Source organism: Pararge aegeria, chromosome 21 (assembly GCF_905163445.1).
Source record: "Pararge aegeria chromosome 21, ilParAegt1.1, whole genome shotgun sequence".
In the NCBI taxonomy this organism is placed as follows: domain Eukaryota; kingdom Metazoa; phylum Arthropoda; class Insecta; order Lepidoptera; family Nymphalidae; genus Pararge; species Pararge aegeria.
Genome location: NC_053200.1, coordinates 3,418,481 through 3,434,165, shown reverse-complemented (window position 1 = coordinate 3,434,165; position 15,685 = coordinate 3,418,481).

Here is a 15,685-nt window from a genome sequence, read left to right as displayed (position 1 = left end):
TACACTGAAACTAGCGTAGGAACTACAAATTGAAGAAACATAAAGTTGTAGTACTATGGGCCTCATAAGAAGGCTCAGAGTCACTCAACGGGCGATGGAGAGAGCTATGCTCGGAGTATCTCTACGCGATCAAATAAGAAACGTGCAGATTTGTAGAAGAACCAGAGTTGCCGACATAGCTCAACGAGTCGCGAAGCTGAAGTGGCAATGGGCCGGGCAAATTGTTCGGAGAAAGGATGGACGGTGGGGTCCCAAGGTGCTGGAATGGCAGCCCCGAACTGGTAAGCGCAGCCTTGGTCAACCCTTAACGAGGGTCTACTTCACAGTGTTATTATTGTTGTAACGAAGGAAAAACTGTATAATGAAGTTGTTACGTAGGCATACCCACGGGATAGCCATAGTACGCGTGCTAACCAAGAAGCGGCCGTATCGCATCATGGTTAAGTTACGTCGGCGCAGCAAATTCCGAAGGCTAGCTTTGAATCGTGATGCGATACCTTTTTAAACTCGCTTCCTATTGGAATTAATTATAAGACCTAGGCTAGGGAGTTAATAAGTTTAGTTTTAATATTAAAATAATTATAAATGTAATTCTTACACAAATAAGACTAATTTATATTAGTCTAAGATGCTAAGACTAATTTATAGTGTTAGCATCAGGGTGCAGAGTAAAAAGATGTTAAGTCTTAACATCTTTTTACTCTGCACCCTGCTGCGACTCTAAATATAAGTATGTTTCTACAATATCCATGAGTTTCAAACTTTATAGACCTCGAAATCACGACTTGCATTATCTAATCAGGTGTATATTTTAAAAGTAGATAATAGGAAATAATAAATACTATGTTATATATATATAAATCTCCTGTCACGATGTTTGTCCGCGATGGACTCCTAAACTACTTAACCGATTTTAAATTAAATTGGCACACCGTCAGCATTCTGGTCCAACTTAAGAGATAGGATAGCTTAGATCTTTAATTATAGTCGCAATTTTATTTTATTGCAAATTATTTGTCTATAATTAATTGACAGTCACATGTTATATATATATATATATATATATATACTACTATACTCATTTAAGGCTTAGTGATACCGAATACTTTAAAAACAAAATCAAACGCAGACGAAGTTGCGGGCTAGTGTTATATAAAGTTAAATAATCGTCTTATTTCAATTTATTTTCATGACATACCACAGTAATTTTTAACATAATTTTATGACAAAACAATTGGCTGAGCAATTATTTAATATTAAAATAGATTTATTAACCTGACGATAACACAAACCTTTTCCAGTTGTGGGAATCGAACCCACGACCTTGGACTCAGAAAGCAAGGTCGCTGCCCACTGCGTCACTCGGCCGTCATAATTTACGCCGTAGTTCTAACCCGGATATAGTTTCACGACCTCCCCCGCGCAACGGTGAGGTTGGATGTCCCGGGTTCAATTCCCGGAAGGGCTATTTGGGAATTTATAATTTCTGAATTTTCGCTGGTCTGGTCTGGTGGGAGGCTTTGGCCGTGGCTAGTTAGCACCCTACCGACAAACACGTACCGCTAAGCGATTTAGTGTTCCGGTGCGATGTCGCGTACAAACCAATTAGAGGTATGACTACCATAATCCCTAAAAGGTTACCCGTTACCATCTTAGTCAGACTGTCGAGGGCTTGCAGTAGAATACAAAAAAAAATGGTTCAACCAAGCTGGCCAAGTGCGGATTTTAACGCCCATGAGTATATTATGAAGAACTCTCCAGCATGCAAGTTTCCTCACCATGTTTTCCTTCACCGTTCAAGGAAGTAATATTTAAATGCTTAGAACGCACATAACTCCGAAAAGTTCATGTGTGTCATCATCATCATGGCAAGCAATCGACGTCCACTGCTGGACATAAGTCTTTTGTAGGGAGTTCCACAATGAACGGTCCGGTGCCGCTTGCCTCCAGCAGCTCCCATCGACTCGCCTGATGTCATTCGTCCACCTCGTTGGGGCCCGAGCTACGCTGCGTTTACCTGTGCGGGGTCGCCATTCCAGCACCTTAAGACCCCAACGTCCATCGGTTCTCCGAGCTATGTGCCCTGCCCATTGCCACACCAGCTTCGCGACTAGCTGAGCTATTTCGGATCTAGTTCTTCTACGGATCTCCTCATTTCTGATTTGATCACGTAGAGATACTCCTAGCATAGGTATAGGTGTGTGCCGGGTATCAAACCTACATCCACCGAAAGGGAAATCGAAGCCCTTCCCACTAGACTATCACCGCTTCTAAAGTATAGATATGGTAGCTAAGAATGTTTCATGACTTTTAAAACATATTCGGGACTATTTTAATTACCTACCAATTTACTTATTAATTTTTATTGTTCCTATAAAGAATAAGGGTGAATGGAGTCGTTATTGTAGTAATGAAATAATTTCATTTTCAGATTGTTTTGTATTTATGTTCTATGGAATCAATTAAATAAAAAACCTTTTGTGTTTATTATTTTCTTTTCATTCTTATGCTATTGTTTTTTTATTTGCCAATTATTGGTTTTAGAACAATAAATAAGTGTGAATTTGTACACCATTTTTTTTTCAGATAATTGATTACGCACCTTTCTAGTGGGGTAATCCCACTGGACTTATAAAGTAACTGCAATAAAGCACACTTTATGGATCTTTGGCAACATCCTTTGCACAGTGGTGAGCGCAGTGGTCCCAGGTTCATTCCCCGCCAGTGGCAATTTAAGAATTTATAATTTATCTGATTTTCTCTGGTCTCGCTTGGCTTTGGCCGTGGCTTGTTACCACCCTATCGACAATAACTTCCCACAGCGATTAGTGTTCTGGTACGATGTCGCGTAGAAACCGATATAACTTTCCAAAAGGCTAGCCCGTTACCATCTTAGACTGAGGTTTCTTTATAATATGATTTTTGTATCGTATAGTTTTGTATTAAAGCCTCTTAAATAACAGAACAGAGGGATATAGAGATCCGCTATGTCACTCCAATGCGAGTTTAGGAGCCTTCAGCTGTCCCATCATCAACTCAACCACGGTACGTCCACTTATGAACATAGCGTATGTAATGCCGAGAGGATACTGACGTTTCTAGCAAATAAATACCACTTTTTTTTTTTTTTTTTTTTTATATTAGGAGGGGAAAATCCTCATGGACATCCCTATGGATAGTGCCGGACTCCTACCGACTAAAAACCCCTCCTGCCTTCTAAACGTTAGTGTACCTGCCATTTGGCCTACCACTAGCGTCGTTGTCCTACCTTCCTTCTCTTTTCTTTTTTAGCTTGTGAAAAGGCTCAAAAGACTGTTAAAGCACTCTGCACAATTCTACCCAACACACGTGGACCAAGCTCAGGAAAAAGAAGGACTTTGGCACTAGCAATGCAGGCTGTAGTTATGTATGCGGCACCAATCTGGGTAACAGCCATGCACAAGGAAGTACACAGAAAGACGGTTCTAAGCGCCCAGAGAACGATGGCACTTAGAACTTGCTCTGCATATAAAACAACATCCACCGACGCTGCCCTTGTACTGGCAAACCTCATCCCAGCCCACATCTTGGCACAGGAGAGATCAGGTACATATTGCTTAAACCTACCGGAGAAAAGATATGCGGCCAGAGAAAGGACCTTGGAGATATGGCAACAAGAATGGAACCAGTCTACCAAAGGCCGATGGACGCATAGACTAATTGGGGATATAAAGGGATGGGTACATAGGAAACATGGAAATATAACGTTTAGGATGACACAGTGCTTTACAGGCCATGGGGTTTTTATGCAATACATAGCACGCATAAAGAAAAGAGTGAGTAGTGATTGCATGTATTGTGAACACCCATGTGATGATGCAGAACATACCCTGTTTCACTGCCCACGATTTGAAGAAGAAAGGGAGAATGTGAAGAAGGAAATAGGAAGTGAAATAAAGACAGAAAACCTAACCTCCATAATGCTAGAGGCATCAGAGAAATGGGAGTCCATAAAAAAATACATGGAAGAGATAATAAAAGTAAAGGAAAGGGACGAAAGAGAAGGAAATAAATACCACTTGCTTTAACATTGAATGAATGAATGAATGATTTACTCGTATTTATTTCTCAACATGAATACTTTTATAATTACAGTAGATACTAATAAATTGAATGAAAACATCGATCTCCATAAAAGCGTGTAAACTCAAATAGTCCCACTGGGCCAGCGTGGTGGGCTGATGACCTAAACCCTTCTCATTCATAGCTGTCCTGAAGCGGTCACGTACTAAGATGATAATGATAATGATAATTGTATGATTAATATTAAGATTTTTTTTTTTTTAAGTATATAGTCAAGTGCTTGACTGCAATCACACCTGTTGGTAAGTGATGATGCAGCCTAAGATGAAGCGCGCTTGCCTAGAAGATGCCTTTCACTCTTGATTTGAAGGTACACAAATTATAGGTATCGGGGAAGACGGAAGATGGGAGGGCATTCCAGGCCTTTGCTGTGCGAATCAGAAAGGATGCAATTATACACGGTTTTGATACAAAGCCTTTTTTAAATTTAGTTTGCCGTCCAATATAGGTACTTTATAATTTATGGTTAGTAGGGTCAGACATGATCTGAAACTAAAAGCTGAGTCTTGCGCTAATTCCTGTAAAATATTTCACAAAGTTCGAGAAAACTCGATTCGATTTACGTAATATCGTTAGAGATTGGAAAAGGCAAAAGAAAACGGGAAAGTGGGATTAAAATTTGGATTCGTAACCGCAGGCATGTTAAATATAATGAAATAATAAGCCAAAGTCACCATTTTTCATAATTCCCTGCCCCGTGGCCGTACCTCCATAATTTACTTTTGTTTCAATTGTAACAAGTTTAAGAAGAAAAAGATTTATTCGACAGGCCCTCAAAGTTTTATCGTAAAAAAATGTTCCCAAGATTTGATGGGAAATTTTCACGAGGAAATATTACTTAGAGTTAAATTTCACCTAATTTATTTTGTATGGTTTCAACAAAGAATTAAGAACGTACAGAATCTTCATTTAACCATTATTGCATGCAGTGCATTGTGTCCAAAAACAGGGAAGACGCCCCGAGCACGTGCCATTTCACACCCACGGAATGTTTCTAGCTCACAGACTTTTCCCAGTTTTTGGTAAACGTTAAGAATAGTAGATGTAAAATATTTTCTATAAAGTGACTAAAGGCCTGTTCGTAAAACACCACTAAAGTGGAGTGGTTTTGTATTACAATATTACTCGTGTACACGGATTCTGTGTGTTTTTGATTACGGTATGAACTAATTTATACACTGGATTACGATAACTGGAAAAATCGCTTTTCTGAATATATACTTTTTGAAAAATGCTACTGGAATCTAGTTAACTTTTCGGGAAAGCAAAAAACTTTGTTGAAATTTTAAACTTAAAATTTTAAAGACTCATTTTCAAAATGTTTCTTTTTTAGTGAACCTTGTAAATTCGCTTCTGCATTTAAACAATGGCAAAAGTTTTGCCATGTAGTTTTAAAGCACGTTGGACTTTAGGACCTTGATACATAAATAAATAAATAAATAAATAAATATACTAAGACAATACACACATCGCCACCTAGCCCCAAAGTAAGCGTAGCTTGTGTTATGGGTACTAAGATGACTGATGAATATTTTTAGGAATTATATATAAATAAATACTTAGAAAATACATATAAACATCTGGGTGTTTATATGTATTTTCTAAGTATTTATTGAAAAACACTTATGCTCATCACACAAACATTTTCCAGTTGTGGGAATCGAACCCACGGCCTTGGACTCAGAAAGCAGGGTCGCTGCCCACTGCGCCAGTCAGCCGTCATACACACATAATAGATACTACTGATAATAAAGTCACAAAGTAATCTTAACCAAGTAAGCTTCTTAAAAATAAAAATTTAATGTCTCAAGCCACCGCTGAGCGTTATGAAGAACTTCGAGTCTAAGCCCATTAAACTACAAAGTCGTATTTTCAATACCACAAGTTATTTCATACCAAGTCCCAAGGAACTTGGAAGTTCTTTACTTGGGTAACTTCCAACAACGGACTTTACCTGTAAGGTACCCATTGTTTGAATGTTTACTTTAACGTTTAACAGAGAAGAAGAGTATAGTGGTAAAGAGGGCAAAACAATCCAAGAGCTAAAAATATACTTTCTTGAAAATTAAAATAAGACTTTTATTTTAACTCTCAAACTTTTATTTTAGTTTCCTTACATTTTTCCCATACATTATCAATGATTATTTATTTGCAGTTTTTAAGGTTACTTTTAATATTTATGAAGCATTTATTGGATATAATATAGAATATTGAATAGAAGCAGGCGTTACTTTGCGGAAATCCATAAAATATTATGAAAATTAAGCTTAATTTGCTATACTCCGCGAACAGCAGGAGAATCTGTATGGTGTAATTTATAATTACTTAAATTTGTATACTACACCCCAAACAGATCCTCGGCAATGTACCCTCTACGCACGTTTTGCTCCGAAACCGGAAAATCCTCAGGAGATGTTGACTTTACAATGAATGATTGTTAAGTGAGGCCTTTATTTCTTGACCTTGAAACTTTGGGCATGTTTAATGACAGCGAAAATTGCAGTCTATCACACTTTTTCCCTTCTTGTTTTTTACATGTTTTGTACAACACATATGGATACTATAACTTAAACAGGCTTGCGATTTTAGTTTTGGCATAGTTAGTTCTCTGCTTTGTTTTCTAATTCCGGGAATAGAAGTGGTATTTCAATCTTAAACCTCTTTACTGTATACAGTCAAAAACAGTTTCCCTGGCCGATTCCGGCCACGGTGATCTTCAGAGATTTCCAAATTGTGCAGGAGATATCATAAACACAGGCGCCCTCTATTTCCTCACTCTAATAGTGCGATGGAATGACAGCTCTGACACGGAAGTTAATAAACAGCTTAACATAATCTCGGAGGTTCGGGGGTGCATCACAGCCAATTCCCAAAGTCAGGGCTGGAAGGTACGGAAGGTTTTTGTATAAAAACCAATAAGTACTATTCATAGGCCTAACCCGAGGATCGAACCAAGTACCTCGTGATCTGCAAACGAACATGCTTACCACTAGACTAACGACGCAGTTATCTAACCAAAAATTGAGTAACATAGCAAATAATACTCTTTGGTATCGTCATCATCAACCCCTTACCGGCCCAGTACAGGGTTCGGGTCTCCTCAAAGGATCAGACGGGCTTAGGCCGTATCTAGGATGATGGCCCAGTGCGGATTGGTAGACTCCACACACCGTTGAGAACATTATGGAGAACTTAAGCAAGCAGGTTTCCCCACGATGTTTTCCTTCACCGTTAAAGCAAATTATACTTAAATTGTTTGAATTACTCTTCAATATATTTTATAACAATAGTAGGGTTAATGGGGTCATTTACTTGAGATTTTAACATTAAACTTTAATTTTAAACATAAAACCCATAAAACCTCCAACCTGTGAATTGTGATTTCAATGGACCCAAGTTACTTAGCATTACAAATGCCCGAGAAACTTGGAAGTTCTTTCACTTGGATAACTTAGAAACTTCACCTGGCACTGTTACAATTTGTTACTTATTATTTTACAGAGTAACTTTAAAGGCGTATCCTTGAAAGGTTTTTTGACCAGTTAATGTCGTTGAAGATTTCTCTACCTATAAAACTGTTTTTTATATACTAATTGTAATTGGAAAACCATCGCCTGAAAACAAATCAAAAAATCGAGAAACAACTCCTACAACGTGCTACCCCGCGTCCATCAACCTTATACGTATTGGATAGAAGCAGGAGTTACTTTGCGGAATTCCATGATATATTATGAAAATTAAACTTAATTTGCCATACTTCGCGAAAAGGAGGAGAATCAGTATGTGTAATTTATAATTTCCCCAATCTTTATACTCCACACCAAACAGATCTTCGGCAATGTACTCTCTACGCACGTTTCGCTCTGAAACCGAATACACAAGAGATGTTGTTTTTACAATGAATAATCGCTAAGTGACTCTTTCGCTTTTTCATAATATAAACCGGAGGCGTATTGGATAGTGTAGTATATATGTGGGTAGTTTAATAATGAATGTTAATCTTAAAAACTAAGTGTGTGTAACTAGCCAGTTTGAAATAAACGATTGCTCGGACTACGCGTTGTTATTTCTCAAGTATATTACAGTGGCGCAGTCGGTATAGTTTTTTTTTTTTGTGAAATTCAGGGCGTGCGAGATGTCGGTGGGACGGTTAGGCGAATTTAACCTTAGTTCGGGGACATGGACAACATACATTGAAAGGATGGAGCAATATTTTCTGGCAAACGATGTAAAAGTTAATTTACAAGTGCCTACTTTGCTCGCCTGTGTCGGTGACGCAACATATGAGCTAATGGTGGATTTGTGTTCGCCGAGGAAGCCCGGCGAGATGAAATTCAGTGAACTCGTCCAACTGGTTAAAAAGCACATCCAGCCTACGCCATCTATTCTCGCTGAGAGGTATAAATTTCGGAAACGAACACAGACTGTGAACGAAACGGTTGCCCAGTTTGCAGCAGCTTTGAAACATTTGGCCAGAGATTGTGAATTTAAAGATAATCTTGAAGAGAATTTACGAGACCAGTTCGTATGTGGCTTGTCAAGGGAATCTACGCGGCAAAGATGTTCTGCGAGGACAGCGTGACCTTCACGGTAGCCTTCAAAAAGGCTGTGGCGCTGGAGGCGGCGGCTAATGACGCGGCGGTAGTCGAGCAACGGGCAGCAGAGGGCGCGGTGCACGCGGTACAAGCGCGTGGCGCGCGGGCAGCTGTGGCCGTCAGGGGCGCAGCTCCACGATGGCGCGGCGAGGTTTCGAGCAGCAGGGTCCGGTATTCCGGCGGTTATAATAATAATAGGAATCGTCCAATGAATCTATTGTGTGCGTGTTGTGGGAGCAGAGAACACACCAGACTAACATGTAAATATGCAGATTGGACCTGTAGAATCTGTCTGAAACCCGGACACCTGAAGCGGGTCTGTCCAAATGTAAGCAAGAAACCAGAGGGTCAGGTTCTTCGATTGGATACGGCGCGATCGGGAGTGCTGATTGGATGTGATGACATCAGCAGTGAACATGCGAGCTCGGCCGGGGAGTATGATGACGAGGGGACCGGCGGGCCCAGTGGATTATACATGGTGCAGCTTACGGGGAGTGAGCCTGTCATGGCCGAGGTTACCGTGGCGAAGAGACGGCTGGCTATGCATGTGGATACCGGTTCGCCTATATCGTGTATAGGCAACAAAATGTATACGGAACTGTTTTCGGATTACCGGTTACAAGATAACAGTTATAAGTTAAAGAGTTACGACGGAAGCGTTATTAAGTGAATGGCTTACAAAGTTGTCTTTGAGTGTAATAGTGCCAAAATCGGTCCTAGCCATCAATAATGATAAACGTGATGACGTCGGGGGCGTATTCGATAAGACTAGGTTCATAAGTAAGTACCCGGCAGTGTTCAGCGGCAAGCTGGGCTGCCTGCGCAGCCAACGCGCCACGTTGCGCGTGCGCGCCGGCGCGGCGCCAGTGTTTCGCCGCGCACGCCCTCTGCCGCTGGCGCTGCGCGCGGACGTCGACGCCGAGCTACAGCGCATGCAGGCCGCAGGTATCATACAGCCCGTACCCTCCTCAGACTGGGCCTCGTGTTTGGTAGTTGTGCTCAAAAATAATGGCGCTTTAAGGATTTGTGGCGATTACAAAAGTACGATCAATCCTGTGCTAGAAATTGATAAATATCCGCTTCCTAGGTCCGAGGTATTATTCAATAACTTAAACGGTGGCAAAAGATTTACTAAGATCGATTTATCTGAGGCGTATAGCCAAGTAACCTTAGATGAATCAAAGAAATATACAGTTGTTAACACCCACCGGGGACTATATGTTTACAATAGACTAGTATACGGGTTAGCCTCGGCTCCGTCCATTTTCCAGCGCATTATGGAGCAATTGGTGGTAGGTATTCCTAACGTATCTATATTTTTAGATGACATTCTCATTACCGGTAAAACGGAGCACGAACATGTTAGAAATTTACATTCCGTTTTTGAAAGATTAGCAAAGGAGGGGCTCACCGTGCGGCAAGAAAAATGTAATTTTTTTGAAAAGGAAGTAAGCTACTTGGGTTTTATCATATCGGAACACGGGGTTAGGACCGACGATAGAAAGACCGAAGCCGTAGTCAGAGCACCGAAACCGGAAAACATAACTGAGTTGAAATCGTTTCTTGGAATGGTTAACTTTTATGCAAAATTCATTAAAAATATATCGATTTTATTAGCTCCCCTCTATGCATTGCTAAGAAAAGGTGTTGAATGGCAATGGACGGAAGCACAGGACAGGGCGTTCCAGGAGGTTAAGGCCGCATTAACTAGTTGCCCGGTTTTGGTGCATTATGACGAGCGGCTCCCGCTTATCGTGTCGTGCGACGCGAGCGCGCGGGGGGTGGGTGCCGTGTTGTCGCAGCGCGGGGAGGGAGGCGAGCGGCCGGTGTCGTACGCGTCGCGTACGCTGAACTCCGCGGAGTGTAATTATAGTCAAATCCAACGCGAAGCGCTGGCGATTATATTCGCGGTAAAAAAATTCCATACCTACCTGTATGGACGGAGGTTTGTTTTGCGCACCGACCATCAGCCTTTGATAGCTATTTTCGGGTCTAAAAAGGATATCCCTCATATGGCTTCCGGGCAGTTAATCCGATGGGCTATTTTACTGTCCGGTTATCAGTACGATATCGAATACGTACAATCGAAGGCAAACAGCGCCGACGCGTTATCTAGATTACCTATCGATACAGGAGAAGAGAATAACGATGCAAATACATTTATTAAATTCATAGAAAACAAATTTCCGATTGACTCGAACCAAATTAAAATTGAATCGGGAAAGGATAAATGCATATCTCGGATTTTAGAGTTTGTTAAGACCGGCTGGCCCAAGTCAGGCTTTAAGGAACCGGACCAAGAAATGACCGCATACTGGCGGCGTCGCGAGGAGCTGTATGTGGAGAACGGGTGTCTGATGTGGGGGTGTAGAGTGGTTGTGCCGCGTGCACTTCGGCCAGCGGTTTTGGCTGAGCTGCATGGCTCTCATCTCGGGATGGTCAAATGTAAGGGACTGGCTCGCAGTTTTGTGTTTTGGCCGGGGTTGGATAATGACCTGGAGCGAATGTGCTCAGCATGTCGGACGTGTGGAGAGGTGGCGGATTTGCCACCAAAAGCGCCGGTAGTTCCGTGGTCGTGGCCGTCTAATCCATTTGATAGGGTTCACATTGATTTTTTTTCATTTAGAAATATTACGTATCTGATTTTGGTTGACGCTTACTCTAAATGGATAGAAGTTAGCCCTATGTCCACGACGACCGCTTCGAACACGATTTTGAAGTTACAGGAGATATTTTCGCGATTCGGAATTTGTCGCGTCCTTGTTAGTGATAATGGCCCCCCGTTTTCCAGCGAGGAATTTAAGCTATTTTTGAAAAACAATGGGATCAAACATGTCACCTCCGCCCCGTATCACCCCGCTTCGAACGGAGAAGTTGAAAACGCAGTTCGAACGGTTAAAAGATCCTTAAAGAAGGCGGACGTCGAGAAAATTTGTATTTTTAGTTTTTTACATAGATTTCTTCTGGATTATCGTAATAGTATTCACGGCACAACAGGAGATACACCTGCGAGATTGATGTTCGGGCGGCACCTTAGATCGCGATTAGACTTACTAAAATCGGGAATCGTAGAATCCGTTTCAGATCGCTTACAGCAAAGGGCGCTTGCTAAAGGGGGAACTTTTAGATGTTGGGTAGAAGGGGATAAAGTATGGGCTAAAGATTTTCGTAAGAATAAAAGTTGGTGTTCTGCGATCATTATAAGTAGGAAAGGTCAGAATATGTACGAGGTCGAGACTGTGGAGGGTTTGCGTTGGAATCGGCACACTGATCAATTGCGTTCTAACTCGGCGGTTGACGATCGAGACTCGAGTACACGGGATGGACAGCCGACAGTATCTGCTCAGGCAGCTTTAGCTGACTATGCCATCGCGGGTAATGGTAATAGCGCTATGGATGTTGATGTTGGCGAATCTCATATTGTAACGTCACCCGTTCCGAATAAACGTGACCGACGACCACCAGTTCGTTTTGGCTATGATTAAAATAAGTAACTAGTTAGTTGTTAAGATAAGAGAATGTAGTAGCTATTATAATATAAGATAGTTAAGATTTAATTATAAAAAGGGGGGGATAATGTAGTATATATGTGGGTAGTTTAATAATGAATGTTAATCTTAAAAACTAAGTGTGTGTAACTAGCCAGTTTGAAATAAACGATTGCTCGGACTACGCGTTGTTATTTCTCAAGTATATTACAGATAGAAGCAGGAGTTACTTTGCGGAATTCCATGATATATTATAAAAATTAAACTTAATTTGCTAAACTCCGCGAAAAGCAGGAGAATCTGCATGGTGTTATTTATAATTTCTTCCATCTTTATACTCCACACCAAGCAGATCTTCGGCAATGTACTCTCTACGCACGTTTCGCTCTGAAACCGCATACACAAGAGATGTTGTTTTACAATGAATAATCGTTAAGTGACTCTTTCGCTTTTTCATAATATAATCCTGAAGCGTAGGTGATAAACCTCTCGAAATAGTTTTATTTAAATGTGGTAAAAATCTTAAGATTGAAATTTTTTACCACAGCAAATCCCAGACAACATATTAATATTTTAATTCGTCATTATCACCATTGCCAACCTGCCACTACAGGCCTCAGGTCCTCCTCCTAGAATGGGCAGGGTTTTGAACGTAGTAAACCACGCCAGCTTAGTGCGGTATTGCAGTACTGACTACCCCTTTGAGAAAATTAAGGAGAAGTCTTACGTATTTATCTTTTGTAGGGAGATAAACAATCCTCGGCCTTGGGCCGCTTGCTTCCAGCGGCTCATTGCGACTCGCTTAATGTTAATGTGCATTTATAATATTAGTAGGGATAGGGATAGGGATGACTTTTTTTAGCCATGATCATCAGGGGGGCCACTGCTAAGTCCATCAATTATTGCAATAAAATAATGGCGGGAAAGCTAAGCAAAGGAAAAATAAGACCTAACTACTCAAAAACCTATTTCTATTTCCACAACTTCGCTATGAAACTAGGTATGAAGTTTACTGCTAACAGGCAACGTATGTCGCAATATATCCTCTAAAAGCCTATTTCCACATTTCCTGTGCAGAATCCGGCATCATTATCATTGCATTATCATCATTTTTATGCTGCTAATTTATGTCATCTTTCCACTAGTTGGGGTCCAACCTACGCTGCGGTTACTGCTCCAGGGTCGCCATTCCAACACCATAAAACCCCAACGTTCGGTTCTCCGAGCTACATGCCCTGCGAATTGCCACTTCAGCTTCGCAACTTGCTGAGCTATGTCGGTAACTCTTGTTTTTAGTACGGATCTCCTCATTTCTTATTTGATAACGTAGAAATACTCCTAGCACAGCTCTCTCCATCGCCCGCAAAGTAGCTCCGAGCCTTCTTAAGAGCCCCATAAAAAAGTGAGAATATACTTTTCAACAATTATCAAAACAAACTGGTGATTTGTTTTACCTGAATTGTATAAGTCCCTAAGCGCAAATCTGATACTCAACATCAATATAGTCGGATAGGGAAAATAAAGAAAAATATATTGGATACGAGAAAATACACACAATTCTAAAGGCTTTTACGGATAAACACAAGAACGGTTGGAATAACAACAAAGAGTTCGTTCTAAAATATTCATTTGAAATACGAGAATGTAAGAGGTAAAATTAACTCCGTTTCGTTATGTTACAAAATACTGCATAAATAAAATACGCGACTACAAATGGGTCATGATTTTATATTTGTAGTCTGTTATAACCAACGAGGCTCTGATAAAATTGTTAATCTAATGTATATACATTACTGAGACGTAGTTTTTGACACGAGTTCGAGTGAAAGTACTGTAATTTTTTGTGATTTGACTTTTGTCTCTAATGTTTTGTAATTTGTTATATACAACGTGTAACAGAATTACAAAATAATATTGAAGGATGCATTAGTATATTTTATAAGGAATAACCCTATAAAAATATTAAATCAAAAGAAGCAATTCTTTCAACATTTATTACACACAAGTATTTACTTATGACAACCCTATTGAAGATAAAATACCGACACGCGCATAGTACCTATGCTATGCGACGCGTGCCTAATAAAGTGACAGGTGTCACATGATTTTAATTTTGCATGTGATGTTAGGGCTGTATCAGATAAGAGGAAGATAAGTCTCAGAAACATGATTTCCATCCTCACTTTGAAGAAAAAGCTTTACGAAATTTTGATGATCGGATTCAAAAGCGGGCTGTTCGCTTTGCTAACAATCCCAAATTGACTTGTCACTTAGTCCCTCGGGCAGCGAAGAGATGTTAACTCCCTTTGTGTATTCTATAGACTTTATAATGGAGGGTTTTTATACCACCTTCAATGTTCTCTGGCCGCCCCCACGCCGTGGAAACAAATGACATCTTCACCATCTCTGGACGCCTGGTATTCTTTAACAAGTATCACTTCTAACGCGTTCATGCATGTTGTGTAATAATCAATCATCTAATGTGTCCTTAAAACTAAGATTTAGGATTATTTGAGGGGCGGACAAACACGCATTCGTTGCTCCTCTGATGCTGTAGGTGTTTAAAAGTGGCGGTGATCGCTTAAAATCAGGTGGCCCACTCGTTTGCTTGCTGTTATATAAAAAAAGAGTTTTTTAATAATAAATAAATAAATATACTACGAAAATACACACATCGCCATCTAGCCCCAAAGTAAGCGTAGTTTGTGCTGCTGCTCTCTTTGTGTTGAATGTTGGGATAAAAGTATTCTATGTCCTACCGCGGTGTCATTTTATTCCCATACTAAAACTGTTTTTTGACCGACCTCCTTTATACTAAGACACCATTAGGTACCTTTGCATCGTTCGAGTCTCCTGAGACTGAAGTGAATCGAAAAAGCACCCGTACCAAAATACCCACCCACCGAAAACAATAAATTAATTAAATAAGAACTAATTATCAGTAGGTTAAAATGCGTATTAATTTGATAAAAATTAATACGCATTTTAAATTAAAATTAATTAAATTTTTAATTTAAATTTCATTTCATTTGCATACTGACAATTATCTATACCAAATAATGGACAGCTGCCTCGCTACACTTCCACAGAAGCATGGCTTCTCCTGAGGGGCTCCACTTCTTGTGGTTGTCATGAGAACTTATCAATGATGGCGAGAGATATGTGTTATTGTTTAAAATTATAAGATAATTTATATATTCGTACATTTCCCACTACAACTCGTTCGTTGAACTCTTTAAGCAATATGGTGGAATCGCGACCACTGCCCAGCGTCCGTACTAGCCCTCTACAACTACCCGAACGTTAAGATGTGTTAAGATGACTGATAAATATTTTTATGAACAATATACATTAAAACTTTTATCATACCGATAGACACACCTAGGCAATGAAAAACATTAATGTTCATCACACAAACCTTTTACAGTTGTGGAAATCAAACCCACGGCCTCGGACTCAGAAAGCAGAGTCGCTGCCTAC